Genomic DNA, 8,456 nt, shown 5'->3' with positions numbered 1-8,456 from the left:
CTTGCAAAACCAAACATTTGACCCAAAAATATTTTAACTTTATGTGGCAGCACAAGGTGGAAATAAAGTAAATACTCTTCACAGTTTTAAAAAGACAACGCCACCCTGGGAATTTCACCCAGAGAATACTGGAAGTAACACTAAATCACCAAAAAGGCACTTAGGTTCGCTATACTCAGTACAGAGACGAGGTTCAATGATAAACAAATTGACAATTAATTAATAATTATTTAAAACACCATATAAAAGCACAATCATAAATATTCATGTACAAATATGCTTAAAAAGGTATTCAGAGCTGAGGCTTACCAGTGGAGGGGCAGGGATGCCACACACAAACTTAAAAAAAAAAAAAGGAAAAAAAGAACACACACCAAGACACAAGTGCAGCACACAATCACACTAATAAACTAAACAAGGCAGGTGTGTACACGCAAAGGATCCCACCACCAAGGCACCCTAGTCTCCTCCACGTCGGCGCTCCGCATCTGAATAAAAGAAACAAAGAATTTTAATATAGTACAACAAACTAATGTGTAGCACTGGGGGATAACCCAACTGCAGGACCACACTGGTGATCTACAGCTAGAAAAAGGGCCTCCCACCAGTGGCGTAACAAAAATCCAAAAAACAGTAAAACAACATACAATCTGGATAAAACTCTAAAATCTGGAGCAAACGGAATCGCCGTATTGCTCCAACTTGCCGTCTACACGACTACAAGTTAACGGTCAATCAATATGCGCGCCAGCTGACTCCGATAACCGGCATGCATATGGCCGTCGTCCACGCCGACGTCCACTGTAAAAGCTGGCAGCAGCAGAAAAAGAAATCTCGCAACGGGAACAGACGGTAAAAGCTCAGCAAAGCAAAGCAAAGCAGCAGCACTTCAGTTCGCGTAGCTTGGCGCAAAACTAAGGCCCACACTTCCTGCAAAGTATAATAAATAATTACTATAAAAGAACAATAGAAGGCAGAGAGCGTAACAAAAGTTGATTACGTACCAAGTAAGCCGTGTCATAAAACGTGAGCAGAATGGCTCAGAGGAGGCTTCTACAGCTACGACCTACAAACAATAGCCGTTTACCACCAAGTGAGGTAATATACACACTACAATGAGTAAACACCTACCAGCCGCGATGGAGGCTTCAGAAGAGTAACCCGCAAATAATCTCTGCAACACCAAAGGGAAGTCAGGTGACCAAAAAGGAGATCACAGGTAAGCGATCCAGGGACACTCAAATGGCCACTATTTATACTAGCGCCCCCTAATGCGCCAGGCTGAAAGTGGGTTGGACCGAGGGATAACATTCATCCTGCCACAATCACTCAAAATCAAGCACTACTGTCAAAAAACACACAAAACCAGCCAATCTGCAAATACAACTTAGCAACGTTTACACACTACAGAAATGAATACAAAACACTGTGGGATTCAAGATTCAAGATTCTTTATTTGTCACATGTATACTTATACATGTACAACACGCTCCTGACATGCTCCTCGGCTGTGCAAAAAGGGGGAACATTATATACATTAAGTGAATATATACAGGGGGACATTATGTGCAGAAAGTAGCATTGTATGCAGCAAGTAGGTGAATTATGTACATTAAATGAATTAAATAAAATAGACAATCTGGAAATTTTAAATTGAAGATCTGAATATGTACATTGTGCAAGTGGGTGTTAAAGTGTCAAAGTGTCTAGAAGAAAGTCCTGTCTCGGTCATTTATGGATGCTTTGAGACGGTGGGGCATGTTCTGGCTTAGGACCCAGATGGCTTGGGGATAGAAGCTCCTCTTGAGTCACTCTGTCCTTGCCCAGATGGTGTGAAACCTTCTGCCTGATTGCAGAAGTTGGAACAGATTGTTGCCAGGATGGGACGGGTCCTTCAATATCTGAGCTGCTCTAGTCCAGCATATCCTGGTGTAGATACCCTGAAGGGAGGGGAGAGGAGTCCTGCAGCAGCGCTCCGCCGTACGGATCACTCTCTGAAGAGCTTTTTGATCCTTAACACAGCTATTCCCATACCAGGATGCGATTTTCTGTGTGAGGATGCTCTCCACAGCACCTGCATAGAAAGTCCTGAGGATCCCCGGAGAGACCCTGAACTTCCTCAGTTGTCGGAGATGATACAGGCACTGCCTAGCCTTTTTGGACTGGACCTGAATGTGGGCAGACCATATCAGGTCTGAGGAGATGTGATTGATGGAGTATCAATCTATCCATTCATCCATTCATTCTTTTCCGCTTACCCTTATTAGGGTCGCAGAGGGTGAGAGGAAGAGTGTACCCTGGATTCATCATCCAGTTTGTCGCAAGGCTAACACAGAGACAGACAACCATTCATCATTCACGCCTATGGCCAATCTAGAATAACCAATTCACCCAACCAAACTAATTGCATGTATTTGGACTTTGGGAGGATGCCAGAGTGCCCAGAGAGAGCACACACAAACACAAAGAGAGCATACAAATTCTACACAGAAAGGCTTTGGCCAGATAGTGGAGTCAAACCTTCTTGCTATGAAGCAACAATGCCACTACATCACCGTGCTGCCCTAACATGGAGCAATATGTTAAAACAACAAACATCAAGATTATACAGTGTGAAAGTGCAAGTTAGAGATTTGTGCTGGCTCAGAGATACTGTTTTCTAACCTGAAGATAAAGGATGGTTGTAAAACATGTGAAAAGATGAATGACTAGATGACATGAATGATATAGTACATATTTCATACATAGGGATTAGAAATAAACATCTGCCTCTAATACAAACTTAGTTTAAATAAATGCCTATGAACTTCTCCAGTTCATGTAAATAGTGGACAATTCAAGGTCACTATTTGAGGAAATGTGGCAACATTATAATTTCCCTTCAACATATATTATCTTTTGGCTATGATTTTACTTTTATCTTTTTCTGTTTTACAGTACATACAACAACATTATCTTTCTACCGTCAAAACAAGGAACACAGTACGCAGCAAAGCAGGGTAATAAAGATGTCTAGTGAGAGCTCAAGCTCTGAATGTGGAGGAAAAAGTCTGGAATTTTATTTTTGACTCTGCAGAGGCAAAGTGACAATCTGTGTCTAGCTGAAAAAATAATGAGCCAGGAATGCTCGCTCATCACTTTGGGCGGAGGATCTCTTTGCAATTAGACAGGATAGTCTGATCCATCCATACTCATGCCAGTGTGTTGTTTGTGGAGAATTCAGAAAGTTGCTCAGTCATGGTTTGCCCCTGGGAGAGCAGTTAGGTGTTTCACCCTACAAATACATGGCTGCAGCAGTCACTTGCCACCTGAATGAATCTTTAGAAAACATGAGTGGGATGCAGCTTTATAACAGGAATGATGAGATAAGAGTTCTATCATGATTGGAAGTCAGTGGATATGACCCCTGTTTAATTTCTTCAGTTTCTTCTGGTCTCAGTGTAAACACTAAAGAAGAAAATATTGTTGAAAAATAGCAAATGTCAAGCAGGTTTTACCTTTGAGTGCATTCCATTTTCCTTGACAGGCACACAGGCCTATGTAGCAAGCAAACCAAGTGAAATAAGATTTCTCTCTTTCCCCTTAGCTGAACTATTTCCATTGAAATTGGAGCTGAATAAAAAAAGGCATGGCATATGATTCTTTGCAAAAAAATTGTGGAGCAGTAAACATACTTAGAAGATGCAAATTAAGATATCAACAGTAGTGTGTGGAAGTGGAAGTGCATAAAGTCCTTTAAACTCAGATGCTGGATTATTTTAACGGGAACAGGGTAGATAACCTCAATCATCATTGGAATCAGTCTCAGTAACAGCGGTCACATTATGGTCACATTATGAACTATAATTTAATTTTTCTAAATATTTTATTATTCGGGAACTGTGGATTCTTCGATACCCAACATCCACAATGACGGTGAAACAACTAGTAGCTCAGTGTTCCAACATTCAAAAGAAGGGACTGCTCTGACAGCTAGAGATTGACGAGGTACAACATAAATGCTACGGCAAGGGGGAGCCAGGACGCCAGGTCAGGGGGGAGATATCATCACAGATATCATCACCCCCACCCGAGATTGGGTACCAAGCCTCAAGTGCAATAGGAGAGTTGAGTGCGAGAGGAACTGACCTGAAAGATAGGATCAGGGCCAAGCTTGAAACCTGGACCCCCCCCCGTAGCCAGTTACCAAGATTACGATTACAGCCACAAGGGGCAGTACCCTCCATGATGATTTAGCTAGAGGCTACAATCAAGGTAGCACGGAGGGAGGTCAGCCAACTATCGGAGTTGCAGAAAGGCGCAATGAAGAAGGTGCCTACAGCAAGCTGTCCATACCTGAGGCCTTGGAAACTGCCAAGCAAAGACTCACAGCCTTGGCCACCCGAGAGATAGAAGGCAGGAGAATAAACCAGCTGTTCTCCACAGAACCAGCAAAGGTGTACTCTCAGTGGCAAGGCAACAATAAGAGAACAGCACCACCAAGGCTAGAGACGGAGCAATACTGGAAGAGCATATGGGAGAAGGACACAACCCATAACGGCAATGCTCAGTGGCTAGTGGATCTGAGGGCAGACCATAGCAACCTCCCTGAACAGGGTCCAGTAACCATCATGGTGGCAGACATCCACGAAAGGGTCTCCAGTATGAAGAGTTGGACAGCACCAGGCCCCGACATGGTTCACGCCTACTGGCTGAAGAAGCTGACTGTACTCCACGAGCGTCTGGCAGCACAAATGAACCAGCTGCTAGTTGACGAGAGACACCTGGAATGGCTAACCGAAGGTCGGACTGTCCTGATCCCCAAGGACCCCAAGAAGGGACCGGTCCCATCCAACTACCGACCAATAACCTGCCTCAGTACTACATGGAAGCTCCTGTCAGGCATCATATCGGCTAAGATGAACAGGCACATGGGTCAATACATGAGCGGGGCACAGAAAGGGATTGGCAAGAATACCAGAGGCGCAAAACAATGCTTAGAATTGTACAAGATCAACAGGACCCTAAGAGCCTTCATCAGGAACTCAATGGGGATGTGGCGTACAACACTAGAGGCCAACTCCAAGCCCATAGCACAAGTAACCATAAAGTGCGGGATCTACCAAGGAGATGCTCTGCCCCCACTGCTGTTCTGCATAGGCCTGGACCCCCTCAGTGAGATCATTAACAAGACTGGCTACGGATACCGACTACGGAACGGAGCAGTTGTCAGCCACCTCCTGTACATGGATGACATCAAGCTGTATGCCAAGAGTGAACGAGACATCGATTCACTGATCCACACCACCAGGATATACAGCAATGACATCGGGATGTCATTCGGGCTGGAGAAGTGTAGTCGGATGATAACAAAGAGAGGGAAGGTAGTCAGAACTGAGGGGATCGAGCTACCAGAGGGTAACATTGCAGACATAGAGGACAGTTACAAGTACCTGGGGATCCCGCAGGCGAATGGGAACCATGAAGAGGCAGCTAGGAAAGCTGCAAGCACCAAGTACCTGCAGAGGGTCAGGCAAGTCCTGAGGAGTCAGCTGAACGGTAGGAACAAGATCCGGGCTATCAACACCTTCACCCTGCCCATGATCAGGTACCCAGCTGGTATAATAAGTTGGCCAAAGGAGGAGATAGAAGCCACTGACATAAAGACAAGAAAGCTCCTTACCATGCATGGAGGGTTTCACCCCAAGTCCAGCACCCTGAGGCTGTACGCTAAGCGGAAGGAAGGGGGCCGGGGACTGGTGAGTGTCAGCACCACAGTCCAGGATGAGACAAGAAACATCCACGAATACATTGAGAAGATGGCCCCAACTGACCGAGTGCTCAGTGAATACCTCAGGCAGCAGAAACCCAAGAAAGAGGAGGGAGACGAGGAACCATCATGGAAGGACAGGCCCCTGCACGGTATGTACCACCGGCAGATAGAGGAGGTGGCTGATATCCAGAAATCCTACCAGTGGCTGGACAAAGCTGGACTGAAAGACAGCACAGAGGCACTAATCATGGCAGCAAAAGAACAAGCTCTGAGTACAAGATCCATAGAGGCTGGGGTCTATCACACCAGGCAAGACCCCAGGTGCAGGCTGTGTAAAGATGCCCCTGAGACAATCCAGCACATAACAGCAGGGTGCAAGATACTAGCAGGCAAGGCATACATGGAACGCCATAACCAAGTGGCCGGCATAGTGTACAGGAACATCTGTGCCGAGTATAACCTGGAAGTCCCGAGGTCAAAATGGGAGATGCCCCCAAGGGTGATGGAGAATGACCGAGCTAAGATCCTGTGGGACTTCCAGATACAGACGGACAAAATGGTGGTGGCTAACCAACCGGACATAGTGGTGGTAGACAAACAGGAGAAGACGGCCGTAGTGATTGATGTAGCGGTTCCGAATGACAGCAATATCAGGAAGAAGGAACACGAGAAGCTGGAGAAATACCAAGGGCTCAGAGAAGAGCTCGAGAGGATGTGGAGGGTGAAGGTAACGGTGGTCCCCGTGGTAATCGGAGCACTAGGTGCAGTGGCTCCCAAGCTAGGCGAGTGGCTCCAGCAGATCCCGGGAACAACATCGGAGATCTCTGTCCAGAAGAGCACAGTCCTGGGAACAGCTAAGATACTGCGCAGGACCCTCAAGCTCCCAGGCCTCTGGTAGAGGACCCGAGCTTGAAGGATAAACCGCCCGCAGGGGCGTGCTGGGTGTTTTTTTTATCATTTATATATAAAATGAATAATGAACAGCTATGCCTAGAAACATCTGTCCATAAAAACTAGGGACTGAATGGCCCGTAACAATGGGCAATAACCCATACTCCCGAAGCACCCCCAACAGACCCTAAGGGATCCAGTCAAATTCCTTCTTCAGGTCCACATAACACATGTAGATTGGTTGAACAAACTCCCCAGCACCCATGAATATCCTTGAGGGGATGAAGAGCTTATCTAATGTCAATGAGCAGGACAAAAACCACATTGTTCCTCCTGAATTCGAGGTTCGACTAACTGATGATGACTTATCATGACTGATTGTTTGTAACAAGACTTTTGGTTGGCCTCAAAGTGGTTTGGGCATAATCTCATCAAACTCCTCCCATGTCATTAACATTTTCCGCTCTGATGAGAAATCAATTTGTGTACAATGTGTGGAGTTTCCAGGCATTTTAAGAATCCAAAATAATCAAATGCTGTTCAAATTTCGGGGCTCCTCATCCATTAAACATCAGCTGCCTCCCTGGCTTGGCCATCGTAATCTCTTTTGTCAAGTTATTTTTGGCTTCTTTCAAATCATGCACATTTTCTCTCGATTATTCATTCTGGCTTTCCGTCCAACTTCTACTACTTTCAGCCATGTCAAAGGTATGATATACATGTAGACAACAAAATCTACTACCATCCAAAAAAACCTATTTGCAATCATATCAATTATGCCAGAATAAAACTAACAAATTATAAGGCATGTGTTTTACGCTTTACAGTGACATACCTGTGTTATTCGTAGCCAGCCATGAAATTCTAGATTAAATTCCTCTACTCACTGAAGTCTCTGTGGTCCGCTCTCATCATAGCAGCTGGTGTAGCCGCGACTCCAACTGGCCCACTCCAACCTTCTCCAATGTGGAGAAGGTTACTCCTGTCAGGATTTGTGTATGCTGCCATACATTTAAATACGTGAATCACAGTGAATCCATAATCTTTTGTTGGGTGTTTAGAGGTAGATTTTTTTCCTCCTTTTTCTCTTCCCTCTAATTTATCCTATGTCAAATAACAAAGCTTGACTCATTCATTATTCTTGTTTTAGATTTCTTAAATATTTTTATGTTATTATTTTATGTCAGGATTATGTGCAGGTAAGTCAAGTTCTTCTAGACCAAACTCCAACAACAACAACAACAACCTCTATGTCTTAATTGACCTTGCATTGTGTAGTGGTATGCAGTTATGTTGGAACAGGAAGGGGCCATCCCCAAACTGTTAACACAAAGTTGGGAGCATGAAATTGTCCAAAATCTCTTGGTATGCTGAAGCATTAAGAGCTCCCTGGAACTAAGGGGCCAAACTTAGCACTGGAAAATCAGTCCCACACCATATTCCCCCCTCCACCAAATGTTGATGTGTTTTGTCACATCATGTCATCATGAGAACATGTCTCTACTGCTCTAGAGTCCAGAGGTGAAATGCTTTAAAACACTGCAGCCAAGACGAGGATGCACTTGCCCATAGAAACCCATTCCACAAAGCTCTCTAAGCACTGTTCTTGAGCTACTCTGAAGACCATATAAAGTTTGGAGGTCTGTAGTTATTGCCTCTCAGGAAAGTTGGCAACCTCTGCATATTAAGCGTCTCAGCATGCACTGACTTGTGGTTGAGTTGCTGTCATTAGAAATAAGCTTTGTGTACTATACTTTGACTATTAACAGTTGAGTGTGGAATATTTAGTAGCCAGGGAATTTAATCGACTTGT

At 44.7% G+C, this 8,456-nt stretch overlaps 1 long non-coding RNA gene across 1 annotated transcript; it reads right to left on the bottom strand.

The window, feature by feature from the left end:
- Nucleotides 1-505: 505 nt before the first annotated feature.
- On the bottom strand, nt 506-1,346 carry LOC109194198 (uncharacterized). Its single transcript, XR_269893.4, has 3 exons — nt 1,132-1,346; nt 1,005-1,066; nt 506-930 (listed from the first exon to the last, which is right to left on the bottom strand). It is a non-coding gene; the product is annotated as an uncharacterized LOC109194198 (long non-coding RNA).
- Between the last annotated feature and the right edge of the window lie 7,110 nt (nt 1,347-8,456).

The sequence above is a fragment of the Oreochromis niloticus genome, linkage group LG15 (genome assembly GCF_001858045.2).
Source record: "Oreochromis niloticus isolate F11D_XX linkage group LG15, O_niloticus_UMD_NMBU, whole genome shotgun sequence".
Classification (NCBI taxonomy): domain Eukaryota; kingdom Metazoa; phylum Chordata; class Actinopteri; order Cichliformes; family Cichlidae; genus Oreochromis; species Oreochromis niloticus.
This window is presented reverse-complemented; position numbering and strand designations above follow the sequence as displayed.